Source organism: Mus musculus, chromosome 17 (assembly GCF_000001635.26).
Source record: "Mus musculus strain C57BL/6J chromosome 17, GRCm38.p6 C57BL/6J".
Classification (NCBI taxonomy): Eukaryota; Metazoa; Chordata; class Mammalia; order Rodentia; family Muridae; genus Mus; species Mus musculus.
In genome coordinates, this window is record NC_000083.6 from 83,982,810 (window position 1) to 83,998,192 (window position 15,383).

The following is a 15,383-nucleotide window of genomic DNA, read 5'->3' on the forward strand; positions in this document are numbered from 1 at the left end:
GCCCTTCATCGCTTCCTTGCCTTTCCTTTCCCAGGCCCCAGATCTGAGGCCTGTGGTCACTGCTGGCCAGCACATCGTGGCAGGGGGCTGCTTTCCAGACAGACCCAGAAAGAATCCCCTCTCGGGTTGAGGGACAAGCCGGGGAAGAGGTCACCCTTGGACAGCACAGAGCTCTCTTGGCATTTCTTGAAAATTGCGAAAATGTTGGCTTTGTCTAAGCAAGTTAGAAAAAAAAAATCCATGCCATCTCCCACAGATGACACTGTTTCTCAGGCCATGGAGCCACAGTTGGTAGACAAATAACACATTAAAAATAGCCAGTGTTTCCCAATCTTACAGCCTCTGGGGGCTGCAGGGAGAGGCCTTGGCAGAGCGGGGGTTTTGCCGGCCCATTGTTTGCCTGCCCTGGCTCTGGTGGGCGTGGGGGCCGTTTGTAGGCGCAGTAATTCCCGGTCAGAAGGGGGAGGAGCGTGAGTTCTTGGCCAGGATGAGCTAGATAACGTGCACTTGAATGGAGACGCTGTTTGCTGTTTATTTTTCCTTTCCTGGGCCAAGAAATATAGCACGCTCCATTTTGACCTTCTGTTTCTACCAACTCCCCTTCCCCCCTTCCCTCTGCTAGATCTTTTTTTTTTTTTTTTTTTTTAAAGCGTGCAAGGGAGACCGAGATACAAGGTCTTATTTCCATCTGGGCTCTGGCCCAAGAACTCTGACCAAAAAAAAAAAAAAAAGTTACTTAAGTCATATCTCCATCATCTGCAGATGGCTGTGTATTTATTTCTCACCAAAGTAAAATCCCAAATGGACTATAGATATTTGCACGAGTCAAAACTGCTTCCTCCCTGCAGAGCTGGGACGGAGCTTTGATCCTTCTGAGAAAATAGAGAGGTTGGCTCCAGCCTGGCAGCCATGATGTGTCATGGACCCTGTTGGGGTGGGATGAGGTCCGGGGTCCGGAGAGACCGACCAAATGCGCCAGGTGGGCACAGTGCTCAGAAAAAGCAGCTTGGAGGGAGCCAAGTGGTGTGTGTGTGTGTGTGTGTGTGTGTGTGTGTGTGTGTGTGTTAGAAATTAAAACAGGAGGGGTCACTGGGCAAGTGACTGGCCCAGAATAACCCTCTGTCGGACCACAACCACTGTCTGAACTCTGAGCAAGCCAGTATGTGGAGGGAGAGCCAGTTTGTGGAAAATTATCCAGCCAAATCCACTGCCCCCAGACACAGAGCCCTGCTTTTAGGCATTCAGCTTCCATTTTCCTTTGAATCCTCAGCCCTAGACACTGAGTTTTGCATAGGGAGATAGATGGTCCTCGGACTAAGTGCCTAATCTGTTTCACGGGGAGCCTACGTTGTGCTGAGGCTGACTATCCCTACCACTGGGGGGGGGGCCCTCCCGACTAGAGTCCTCAGTGGTCCTTTCTCTTCAGAACCCAGCTCCTAGATTCTAGAAGAGCTAAGTAAGGACTGAACTCTCCAAACCGAGAGACTCCTTCCTTAGGGGTTCTGAGGGCGAATGTGGCTGAATGGAGAAGCAAAGTGTGAAGGCCGGCTGCCAACAGCGTGCTTTCCTGTCTCCTCTCCTTGTCCCCTGGTCACTGACGAGCAGAATGTGTTTGCATGGCTCCCTCTGTTTCTTGGTTTCCCCTCCTTTGGCTTCAGAGACCCTCCGGCCATCTGACTTCCATAACCTGAGTCCCATGTTCAGCATCTAGGACAATATTTAGATGTGTCCTTAATGGCTGTCTGTGGGAAGGGAATGTTGGAGTGGGTGGGGCTGAGAACACATATGGAAACTAATCCACAGAGAAGCCGGAACACTGAAAGTATTTTGATGTCCTTTCTAGAATATTCCAGGCCTTTTGTTTTTGTTTTTAATTAATTTACTTATTTTCTTACTTACTCATTTTACATCCCACTCACTGTCCCCCTCCTGGCCACCCTTTCCCACAATCCTTCCCTCATCCCCTCTCCTTCTCTTCTGTGTGCTCCCCCCCCCCCTCCCCGTATTCCCCCTACTCTGGCACTTCAAGTCTCTGTGAGGCTAGGTGCTTCCTCTCCCACTGAGGCCAGACAAGGCAGCCCAGGAGAAGAACACATATCCCATGGACAGGCAACAGCTTTAGGGACAGCCCCCGTTCCAGTTGTTTAGGACCCACATGAAGACCAAGCTACACATCTACTACATGTGTGCACTTGAGGGCGGGGGGGGGGGTGCATATTCCAGGCTTTTTTTTAGTAATCTTCTCTACTCTTTCCCACGTCTATGAAATGCCCCTAATGAGGAGTGTCGGAGCCTTGTGGCTCTGCAGGGCTGGGGTAGAACCCTTGGGCCCAAGTCTGACTCTGGTAGAATCCCCAGGATACAGTCAGCAGTATCTGGTAGCTGGGCCTGCGGCCTGTGTTTGGTTCATTCAGTCGGCTTCTCTGGCTCCTGGCAGGGGGGGTGGGGGGGTAGGGGGGTAGCAGCCTCACCACCCCCCACCCACCCCCACACACACCAGTCCCACCCTCTCCCACAGACAGCCCTTGGCTTTGCAATGTGCTCTCTTCTTGAGACTTTCAACAGAGCAGAGTCTGGCCTGGCCCACCTCAAAAGAGTGACCCTGAGTCATGGCCCTGGACCTGGACAGGACGTGGTTCTCGCCGGTTCAGAAAACTACGGCAAAGTCAGAAACCATCTGCACCTCTCCTTCCGCCCTAGACGTTATTTATGCGTGCGGCTTTGTGTTTGTGGCTAAATGTGGCTCTGTGAGGGCTGTTAATTAACCCTTCGAGAAATGTGCTTCCCAGCAGGGCAGGGACAGGAACCGGGAACATGTTTCTGATCAGGTAGTTAGACGCAGAAGATTTATCCTGCTTCAGATTACGATTCTTAATGAAGCCAGAGGAAGGCACGCGCAGGAGATGCGGTTGAATAAGGCCTGTTCTGTTCACAGAGATTGTCGGAAGGGCAGGAAATGCTAAATCAACTGCGCCTCTGGACCTGGAAGAAGGCTGGAGGGTCCTGGGGTCGAGGGCCAGGGCCAGCTTCGAGGGTCAGCGTGTCGCCTAAGGCCAGGCACGAGCCCCCCCATCCCCCCCATCCCCCCACCCCCCCACCCCGTAGGTGGCTCTCCAGTGACTGTGTGGTCACTTCATCTCTGGCCATCTGTGGAATGGGACCCAAGCTACCTCAGAGGGTACTTGTAAGAGGCAGAGTTATCGGGATTCATGCGCTTTCCCGAGCTGCCTCAACTTCTTCCTTCATTCTAGAATATTCATAGAGGGTCACGTGACTGTGGCTCACCCAATGCCGTAAATGGCTTACCCAGTGCTGCAGAGCATCTGTATCCTAGAGACAGGAGAGAGCAACTTTGGGGTCCTCTCTCATCTGTGGCTTCCTAGCCAAGATCCATTTCTTATCCCACCCTTCCCAGATGCACTGGACTGCTTCTGTCTGGAGGACTACAGGCAGGAAGTCCCACATGGCCCTGCTGGGTGTGGGGTGGGGACTCCATGGGCCACCGAGGCCTGCGGATATTTATAACTGAGACTCTTTACATTCCGTGGACAGACTCGCCTTAAAAACACACCATTGAGAGTCGGGCCTCAGACGCCTGCATGCGGCCAAGCTTCCTGTCACAGGCGAATGAGCCCAGAGAACAAAAAAACGTATTCACAGTTCTGAGCCTTCTCTGCTCCCCAGGCTGATTTCATTTGAAAATATTCAAGGCTGGGAGAGAGGGAGGAAAAAGAAAACAGGGTCCAGCTGGAGTCCCCCGGGGACCAGGTGACGGCTGGGATGTCATGGGACCTCCCAGAGCTGAAATTAGCAACTTAGAAGGTATTGTGAGGAGTGGGTGACACCGTGTTCGAAAGGAACACCTCAGAAGAAGACAAAGAATAAGGCTGTCTCCCAAACTGTACCTTCCCTCCCCGACTCCACCTCTCGCTTTTTCTTAACTACCAGACCTTACCCTTGCTGCTGTATCTCTTTGAAATGGACTCAGGTCAGACAGAATCAAGGTCCTCCAATTCCACACAGGCAGTCTAAGCTGAAGTGACCCCAAATGTTTGTAACAAACTGAAGTCTGAGAGCCTGTGCTCTGGGGCCTGCACAGACAATTCTTGGGAAAGGACCTCTGACCCTTCTAAGGGGAGACCAGGAAAAGTGACTAGATTGCCCATTTGGAAGGGGCTCCGATGGAACCCCTTGCTGGTGAGGCATCTCCTTTGGTCACTTCCTCCTTTCCAGAGACTCTTCTGGCATTGCTAGACAATCAACAGAGACTCAGGAAGCCTTCAGTCCACTCCAGAACTCAAGGGTGCATGCGTCCGATACCAGGCCAGATTCCTTTTGAAGAGGTTTGTCCCCTCAATCTTGAGGTTAGGGGAGGGCTAAGAGAATTTCCTCAATATCTTTCTTCTAGACACCCCTTCCTATCCAGGGCAGCAACATTACCAATGTTCCCAGCAACTTTGACAATTCACCCAGGAATCGTATCTCAATAAAACTTTCAAAGCCGGGCAGTGGTGGCGCACGCCTTTAATCCCAGCACTTGGGAGGCAGAGGCAGGCGGATTTCTGAGTTTGAGGCCAGCCTGGTCTACAGAGTGAGATCCAGGACAGCCAGGGCTATACAGAGAAACCCTGTCTTGAAAAAACAAAAAACAAAAACAAAAACAAAAAACTTTCAAAGGAGTTAGAAACATTTCATGTCTGCGTTACCCAACATGGTAGGCATGAGTCAACGTAGCCATTGAGCTTCAGAGTTAGCCAGGAGCAGAACCTCACCTCTTTAATTTAAGTGCATCTCCATACCTATATGTGGCTGGTAACTGCTCTTTGGACGTCCCTCTAAAGCCTTGGGTCCTTCTCTGTACCCGGGTACCCACTCCAGTCCTACAGAATCCTGTCCCATTACACAGAGGGGAAACTGAGGCTTGAGAGAGAGCACGCTTTGGAGAGCAGAGAGAGCCCCAGCTTTCTGAGCCCACTTTCTCATCTGCCTCCCAGTCCAGGCTTCCGGCCAACAGCTCCTCTGGACCCTGGGCTCTGACTGCTGCGTGGGAAGTCAAGTGTGATGAAACCCAAGCCCACTTGGCTGGTGCCCTGCTGTGGTTTCCCACTTGAGCTGAAGAGCTGGGTGGGAGCTGCTGGGGAGGACTGTCAGAGGGTGGGGACTCACAGGCTGGGCAGCAAGCCCTCTGAGAAGTTGTCCCCAAGGGGGTTTCCAGGCCAAGCAGGCTTCTATCCCACCCCCACCCCCACCCACAGTGACTGCGGACCCTAGTATGACCCAGGCCCTCCTGACACCCTGCTTAGGTAAGAACCAAGAATTATGGCAAGTGAGGGAGATGGGACAGTAGGAGACATCAGCTCTTCTAAGGACACAACAAGCCAGCTTGATCTTTCCACCAATGCCACTGGCTACGTAATTTGTGGAGTCCATCGCAAAATGAAAAAATGCAGGGTGTAAAAATTAGCAAGGATTTCCAAATGGAAACATCAAGATAAGAGTCTAAGCATGTAGTCCTCTGACCACGGGGCCCTGTGCAGCTTGCACTGATAACCAGAGCATGGAGTTGGCCAACCACCAACATCTCAGACCTTTGAGGAGCTCAGAAGAGAGAGACCCATCTTCCGGTCCAGGCTTAGGGTAAAACACCAGCCTGTCCCTAGCCTCCTCTGGAAGGCAGACAATGATGGTTTCAGTTCAGCGCCAAAACATACATATCCTCATGTCTTAGGCAGAAATGTGTGTGTGTGTGTGTGTGTGTGTGTGTGTGTGTGTGTGTGTGTGAGAGAGAGAGAGAGAGAGAGAGAGAGAGGGAGAGAGAGAGAGAGAAAGAGAAAATGTGTGTGTGTGTAAAAAAGAGAGTGTGTGTGCACATATGTGTGAGACAGAGTATGTGTGTGTGAAAGAGAGACTGTGTGTGTATGTGAAAGAGAGATAGAGAGTGAGAGTGAGAGTGTGTGACAGAGAGATTGTGTGTGTGTGTGAGAGAGAGAGAGAGAGAAAAAGAGAGAGACAGACAGAGAGAGAGAGAGAGTGTGTGTTAAGGACTGGGGGAAGCTTGCTCCACCTTTGATCCTTGTCTAGCCAAGGAGGGCTCAGGACAGGAAGGGAGCGGTAATGAAGCCCTTGTACATACAGCGTTTCCATTAAGTACAAGCAAGGACCTTCCCCCTTCCCTGCTTAGCCCAGCTCTCTCACATGCAGAGACCCAAGTCTGAACCTTTCACAGATGGAGGAATCAGTCCCCAAACAAGAGCTTTCCTGGAGGGGAAGAGGGCGATTGACTCTCGACAGAGCAATTGTTCTACAGGGATGCACATTCATCAAAATCCGTCAAGCTGTGCACTTAGAAGCTCTGTGCTTTGTATGCAAATGATTCTCCCAACAAAGCTGGGTTTAGTGAAGAGCTGGGTTGCAAAAGGCAGGATACAGAGGCTCTGGGAAATTGAACGGAGGCACTTGAGAGTAGGCCCAAGCAGTCACAGAGAACCCAAGCTGGGGTCAGAAAGACAAGCTCTTCCATAACTGTGGCCCCCTTCCCATAGGAAGAGGCTGTCTTGCAACGTCATGGTTCAGTGCTGTGTTCAGGGCACACACATACTGGTGCTGAGATCCACATCAGGCTCTCAGGTCTGACTACCCTGGTGGAAGTGGGGTAGAGCTGGGGCAAGCTCTCCTGGTGGCACGCTTCCTTAGCTCTTTCACATAGAGTGGGCAGAGCAGTTAAAGGGTTGAGGAGACAGCAGATGTCTCACGGTGGGGTGCAAGGTGTAGAGATGCTTTTATTTGAGTCCCTGCTGAGTTCCCCTCCACAGGAAGCTGCTTTGGATATCCTAAGTGTGAAGGATGGAGAAGGCATTAGAGGAAATTGGGGTTCCCTAAAGAAGGGCAGAGGTTTTTTTTTTTTTATAGACAGAAACAGTATCAAGGAGTTAGAGAGGTGCCACTCAGTTGGTAGAATGCTTGTCTAATAAGCATGAAGTCCCTGGGTTCTACTCCCAATGCTGCAGAAACTGCAGCCCAGGAAGTCTAGTGCTTGGAGGGTGGAGGCAGGAGGAGCAGAAGTTGAAAGACAGCCTGGGATCCACAAGATTCCCATCAGCGGTTGGAGGGCTAAAAATACAAAACAGAAAACCAAAAAATAACATTAAGTTGAAACCGTCTTAAACATGGCAGATCTCCACTAGCAGAAGGAGTCTGAAGGTATTGCTTTTGGGGCTGCCTTGGTCCTGTTCACACAGATCTTCAGTCCGCTGCGTAGATTGGATTTATTTTTACCTGTGGGTCCCTCCTCCACCAAAGAGTGTAAATTGCTTATCACTCCTGACTCTTGCCCAGGGACCAATACAAACATCCTGGTGCTTAATAATTGCTGGCAGATGAAGGACTCAGCCACAACTCTAGCAAATACCAAGAGCGGGTGTGGCTAGGACGGGGGCTTTGGTCCCCACCATCTTCCTAACACAGCCACACCCTTCTTGGCTTGTATCCCTAAGGAGCTATCTAGGTTCCCAAATCCTAATGATCCCTCTGTCTGTAGAGTTACACATTTTTGCCAGTGAAAAATCTGAAGTCCAGAGAATTTAAGCGATTGTCCCAAGGACACACTTGAGGAATTGACAGAGTCAGGCTAAGAACTTCCTGGCTGCTCCACTGCCCAGGCGATTTGAGCTACACTCTCTGTTCCCCACCCCACCCTATGCAGTGCCAGAGCTCCGTTGGGTGGGGCTGGCCAAAGGGAGACTTGAGGCTTGGCTTGGGCCAGGCACTCATGGAAATTGGACCGTTTTCCTGGGGCGGAAATGAGAAACAGATGTGACTCCAGGAGCTGGGGTGCAGACTCATGCTGTGTTGGGGGCTCAGGTTACAGAAGGGACATGTGACTGTGGTTATAGAAACTGCCTGAAACCCCAAAGCTGGGGTCCAGCCTGGGCCTGGGAAGCGAAGCTCCCTCCCCTGACTCTCCACTTTCTGGTATCTGTGAGAGCCTGATACAGCCAGTAGAACAGGAAGCTGGGGGAGTGGAGGAGGGGGGACACAACCCCAACTGCTGTGGCTGCTCACCCCACTCTGTATGTACTCAAATCTGCTTCTCAACTCAGAGCTGAGCCCCTGTACCCCACATGTCCCCTCAGGAGATTGCTCAGAAAGGCCAAAGCTGCCCCACAGAGGATACCAACAGTCTAGGCCTGGTTGGAGAGCCTTAGAGCACCTCTAAACATGTTTGCAACCTCACCCGATACTTCCTGTGTCACCAACCTGCCCCAAGTCTTTGGAGAAAAGGGGTGACCCCTGCTCACAGCACTTGATTCTTCTGGGAAAGCATCAGGTGCTGGGAAGGCTTCCAGAAGCTTCACCCGAGTGAGGGTGGTGGTGACCCGAGTGTGGGGGATGGGATGAAGCCAGATTCCAGAGCGAGTGAGGCTCCCAGGTAGGCAGAGAGCCCTGAGTGGTTTAGTAGGATACCGTTTGTGAACATCTAAGCTGATCTGTGGAGGTCCCCAGACCTCACGTTTGGTCCGAAAAGTACCTCATTCGATGGTGTACTCATATATTCATTTAATAGGTGTGTTTGCACACCCTTCTGACACTAGCATAAGCCCTGCAGAGCCAGAGGTGACAGGGCATGGATTCCTTCTCCAGGACTTCCTTGCTGGTTCATTCACTATAGAGGAGAGTATGGACTTCATGCCAGCACCCCTCTGGACTATGGACGCTGTCAGTGGTCAAAACACAGCCACAGTGAAATGGGTGTCTGCATGGGGACATGGCCTATAAAAAACAAACCTAGACAGGCGCAGCGACTCTGACGCAGAGGCCCACTGTAATCCTAGCACGAAGGAGGCAGATAGGAGGATTAATGAAAATTCATACCCGGTCTTCAGACCGGCCAGGGCCACGTAGTGAGAGTCTATGTAAAAACAACACACCAGGTCGAACATGGTTGTGTACACCTGTAGTGCCTGTAATACCAGCACTCAGGAAGCTGAGGCAGGAGGCTTACAGTGAGTTTGAGGTTACTCAGGTCAACCTGGATGAGAACATGAAATTCAGTGTCGGGGAAAAATAGGAAAGAAAAATTAAATAGTCTGTTTGGAAGGAGGCAAGTGCTGCGGAAAGAGAGATTAAACCAGGTGCGTGGGGATTGGGATTGGTCACTCTCAGAATTGCTGTGATAGAAGCAACTGATGGGGTGGAGGAGGGGGATTGTTAGCCTTGGCTCTCAGGTCAGAGGGAACTGTCCCTCACGGCAGAGTGAACATGGCGGAGTCAACCCAGCAAGGCAGGATCTTGCGTTGGCTTTTCCAGTTATGACCACTAGGAAGCAGAGAGCCGGAGCCAGAGACAACTGTTACTTTCAAGGTCCCAATTGTCCCACTCCTGACAGGTACACAGGGTTCCACGGTGTCCCAAACAACTTGAACGGCTAGGGTCCAAGAATTCAAACACACAAGCCTGCGGGAGACAGTTTACATTCACAATATAACAGAGGGTTAAGGAGGTAGTGTCTCGATGCCGTGGTCCCCAAGCCAAGACAGGAGGGACGCTGTGGCAAAGCATTGGAGCTGGAGGGAGAGTTGAAATGAGGTATCTAGGGGGTGTGCAAAGGCCTCAAGGCAGGAGCAGCAACGAGGAGACTTCGAGGGAGGGGGACTGGGGAGGGGCCTTTAGCTGTTAGAGTGGAAGATTCCAAAGAGTTTTTTTTAATTTGTAAGTTGTTTTTTTTTTTTAATGATGTGTTTGTGTATGCATGCCACACGTGTGTGGGTACCCATGGGTTTTATAGAACTGGAGTTACAGGCAGTTGTGAAATGCATAATGTAGGCACTGGGAACTAAACCTGGGTCCTCTGGAAGAGTAACAAGTACACTCAGACACACATACATGTACACACACAGACACACACATGTACACAGACACACACACATGCACACACAGACACACACAGACACACACACACACAGACACACACAGACACACACACAGACACACACACACACAGAGTCATGTATAGCCCAGCCTGATCTTGAACTTACTATGAAACCAAGAATGACTCTGAGCTTTTGATCCTCAGGCTCCTAACCCCTGTGTACAAGAATTAAGGGACTGCACTACCACACCCAGTTTATTTGGTGCTGGGCTCAAACCCAGGACTTCATGCTCGCCAGGCGAGCACTCCACCAACTGTCCTGCATTTTCAAATGACCACTGGGACTGTTAAGTCTGCTGTAGACTAGAGCTAGCAAGGACAATGAAGAGTCAGGAGACAGCTATGACAGTTGTGGCAAGACCCCTGGTCCTATTGCCAGGAGGCAACAGTGGGGACTGGTGGATGTTCTAGGAGAGAAATCATACAAGGTTTCATAGTAACAGGCAAAAGGGGCTGATTAACTCTGACTCAGGGCCTTTTCCCATGGGAAGTGACTCAGGCAGTGTCATGGAAGATGAGAAGCCGACAGTACTCCAGAGAGCCGCAGCCTCCTTCACTGCCTGGCTGTGACAAGTGACTAGGCTGAGAGGAAGAGAGACATGTAGCCAAGTATCTGATAGCACAAGGTGTTGGCCAGAGAAGTCAGAGCTGCTGAAGATCCCAGAAGGGGCATCTTGTGGGCCTTAGCAGTTCATGGAGGAGCTGGAACCCATGAGGCCACCTGTCCAGCTAACACCACGGCCTGGCCACCAAGAAGGGGCTGCAAGGAGATGAGACAGAAGCCAATGAGGAGCCACGGTGTGCCTGGGAGCACTGGGAGGCAGTGCTGGAGGGACCAGTGCTGGGGAAGGGAGGTATTGGAAGCCTCCAGGAGAGGAGCAGTCTAGCATATGGGCACGGGGTTGTCAGGAAGGGGACCAGGTGGCTCTGGGGACAATATAAGTCAGCCAGTCTGGGCAGAATTGGAGATGTCTTTGAAAAATAGGGTGATGGAGCAGCTGGTGGATCCCAGCAGAAGAATCTCAAAGTTGTTGCATGTGCACACAATCACTCACCCAATATACACACATATATACTCATACACCCAATATACACATACACACATATACACACATACACTATGTACACAATACACACATATATACACACAATATACACATACACACAATATACACACATACACACATACATATACACATAAACACAATACACATACAGAGAGAGAGAGGGGGAGAATAATGAAGTATTTTAAAGGATGTGAGAATAATACAAGGAAATGAAGACACTGCTATTCCATCTTTACACTGTAGAGGGTGTTTTTCTAGCCATGGTAGTCGTCTACTCAGCTATGAGGTGCTTGGCTATAGGTATCTCCAGGTGTGTGTCTTGAGGAAGCTCTACTTAAAGGTATAGCTCCCTCCTCTATACCTTAGTCCCAAGGCCAAGGAGAGACAGGCTCCAAAATGAATCTTAAAGGCAGATCCTGGAGGGGGTCTCCCTGGATGATACTGAGAAATCACAGACAGACAGGTGTGCTCCACAGTGGCCCAAAGTCGCACTTCAGATGAGGGGTATGGGACCTCCAGAGGTCTTCATAGCATCTTGTCACTGGATCGTCTTAGGCAACCATTTCTTGTGTGCTCTCATGTACATGGGATGTCATTTATAAATGACAAGATGTCCCTTCCTGTTCCCAAGGTTCCTTGTTCAGCCTTCCAGGGGAGACTTACTGCAGTGGAAGGCTGGTATCAAAGCCCAGTTCTCATCTAGAAGGGGGAAACAGGATGTGATGTCAGAGGGCCCAAGGAAGAGAGATTGTGAGACTTCAAAGTCAGTTCCATCCCTCACTGCGGAAGGAGAATGGTGGGAAATTCTCAGTTGGGCTTGTGGGTAAATAGGCAGAGCTGGACTCTCAGGGAGTAGCCATGAGGTGTCTTGGCTGAATCAACCCAGCAGAGCGGTGGCTAAAGGCCATGCAGGGGATTGTCAATCAGGGATGGCAGACATCAGGGTCTAGGAAGGGGATTCACAGAGGAGCACCTGACCTGGAGTAGTGGGAGCATGAGTCTGGGTTCTCAGGGGTTGGTGGGGAATCTGTACCCTGGCCACATACAGAGACCACCAACATCAGCATCACCTCTCCCATCCATCAAAGTAGCCCCAGGAACCAAGATGGAGCATCTCTGTCTCATGGCATGGTGTGGAAAAACAGAGACAATCCCATGGTCACCGTGAGCTCCTCTTTCCGTCTCCTTGAGGTTTATAAATGTCTTCAATGGTACAGTCTCTAGGCTATGCGTGGGGGGGGGGGTGAGAAAATTCTGGGAAAGTCACATTTTACTCTAAGGACACCGAGTTCAATATGTAAACATGGGACTCTCTAGTGGGCTAGTTAAAGATCTCTCTTTCCTTTAATGCATTCATTCATTCATTCATTCATTCATTCATACCTATGAACAGCAGGTATGATTTCATCAGACCAGGATGAACTTAGTAATGCTGGAGAGAGCTCACTCAATAGTGTTTGCTGTCCTAGCGTGGGGAACTGAGTGCCATCCCCAGAACATACAAACAAAAGCCAGGTATGGCAGCACACATTTGGAACCCCAGTGCTGAGGAGGTGTCCCACCTTAATGAGTGGGTTTGAAGCCAAATGAGAAACTGTCTCAAAAAACAGGGTGAAGAGCAATTGAGTAAAAAAGTTGAAGTTGCTACCATACATGTACACACATATATATGCACATATATATCCTAATAATAATAATAATAAACAATAACATTTAAATTTTTTATTATTTAAATGCATTTCATACATCAAACATATTAATAATATTGAGTATTTTAATAATCAAATAATATATAAAAATTTGTTCAACTTTTATATTCATATCCTTTCATACTCTAAAAATATCATTAATGAATATTTAATACTAAATGGATAAACAATAACTTTTTTTTTTTTTTTTTTTTTTTGGTTTTCCGAGACAGGGTTTCTCTGTGTAGCTCTGGCTGTCCTGGAACTCACTCTGTAGACCAGACTGGCCTCGAACTCAGAAATCTACCTGCCTCTGCCTCCCAAGTGCTGGGATTAAAGGCGTGCGCCACCACTGCCCAGTAAACAATAACTTTTAAAGATGAGAATAATATAAAAAATAGAGACACTAGTTTTTCATATCTGCATTGTGGAGTGTGATCTCTCTCTCTCTCTCTCTCTCTCTCTCTCTCGATTTACTTATTTATTTTATCTATGAATAGACTGTAGCTGTCTTCAGACACACCAGAAGAGGGCATCAGATCTCATTACAGATGGTTGTGAGCCACCATGTAGTTGCTGGGACTTGAAGGTGAAAGAGCAGCCAGTGCTCTTAACCACTGAGCCACCTCACCAGCCCATGGAGTGTGATTTTCAACCCTGCCACCCACATGCCTGTGTAAGTTCCTCTGGTGGCTTAGCACTTTTGACTCGAGACATCAAGCCTTTCTTTAAGACTCGTTGTGAATTCGTGGCTAGGCGCTTACTGCAGTAAAAGCATCTAACTCTACAATGGTTACCTAGTGTGGCAGAATGAACTGGCCTACAACTGCAGCTGCAAGTAAGGTATTCACTCAGACTCCTGGTAGTTGAGGAATTTGGAAACAGCTTTGCCTAGCGACTCTGCTTATGGTCTCCTTAGGCTGTAATAAAGATGTTGGGAGGGACTGTGGGTATCTGAGGCTGATTCCAAGGGACACCTGAATGAGGCCTCTAGCCATCAGCAGAAGACCTCTCTGTGGGGCTTCTTAAGTGTGTGGTACTGTGGATAGCTTCCCTCTTAGTAAGTCAATGTGAAATGACTTATTCACACTGGGGGCGGGGATGTTGGTGGGAGATCTTCCATGCCTACCCACAGAAGCCACGCTTTCCATGTTTCCCTTGCTCTCAGAAAGGTCATGGTGTTACAGGTCATGAGATAGCCTCTGATGAGACCAGAAAAGGCTTGAGGTCCAAACGTCGTAATAGGAGCTTTCTGAGGGTGGCCAGTTGCACAGCCAGACAGCAGCCAGGTGGAACAACCTGGGTCCCCTGACCAATCCTGAGCCGAGCTCCCTGTTGCAAAAGGAGACCTGTCCACTTATAAGATGAGGAACTCTTGGTGGCTGTCCGAGAGATGGGGCTAGCTCCTGGACACAGGGAGAAAGACGTATAGTCAGGGAAGATCATTCTGAGCTTGGGGTTCCGCTAGGGGCTCCTAGAATGGTGCCCACGTAGGTCTCCTAAGGATCTCTAGGCAATCGGGGTGGGAGATAGCACTCAGAGAAGGAGCGAGAGCATGGGCCAGGCCTGAGCAGCTGCTCTTCTGTTTGATCAGAACACTACATTTTTGGGTTCTCACCTTTGGCTATGGATTTACTCATGTGCTCATTTGTTCACTCCTGCCCAATTCTTAGGCTGTAGATATGGAGGCTGACTCTTTTCAGGAAGCTCCATTTAATGCGGGAAGCTCCCAGTACGGCAATCTACGAAGCCTAAGGGGGGGGGGGGGTGGCAATCCATGCATATGGGAGCTAACCCCACTGGAGAGTGTGGAGTAAGCCCCACCAAGTAGAGTTCCACACCATGAAAGAGTGTTGCAAATGAAGTTGGACAGGTCAGAAGAGATGTGTGAGCCAGGCAAGGGGCGTTAGAAATCAGTAAGGTCGCGCAGGAATTTAGTGAGGCATGAAGGAATCAGTCTTGTGAGATAGTAGGGTATCAGGGAAGGTGGTCCTGGAGGGGAACCTGGGTCCCCAGCTATTGCCTAGAGCAGAAACATGCCAAGAGGCCTTTAGGAGGAGGCACAAAGGTGTCAGCCCAACTCCTCAGCGGAAGATGTAGCGGAGCCCACCCTGCCCATCTCAGAGCGGCCCGGCTCCAGCGGCAGGCTGAGCCCTGCTTGCTTCTGGGAAAGAATTCTGGCCCTGAAGCCCCCGTCCCAATATTAGCTCTTACAAGAAGCCTTGAAGGAGGTTGAGGACACTGGGCTGTGGACACTGGAGGTCCAGTTGAAGACAAGAGACTCCCTTAGGGTGGCCGGAATGAGTGGAGCCGTAGAAGGCAAAGAGGAGGGAGGCGCCTCATGGTTTGCAGTTAAGCCTGCTGAGAGTCTTCTAGGCTCAGTCCATGCACTACAGTCCCAAACTGAGCATCTGTTCCCTGAGGAGCCTCCACGCCAAGTTCTCCAGTCCAATCTGCAAGGGGCACATTAGCCTCCCCAACAGCAGGTGGCGCCCTCCTGTTGAGATTAGATTTAGGAGCTGAGTTTTCTGCCCAGAAAACCTGTTGGGCAAGGGAGAGAGGAGCTGGCCTCCGGGGAGCTGGCCCCTGGGCGCTCACCTTATCCACCCACTGTAGCCCACTTACTAGTCTCGCCCTCGCTCTCCCTGCCTTTCACTTGGGTCTCGGTGCCCTTGTTCTTCATCGCTAAGGTCCTCAGGG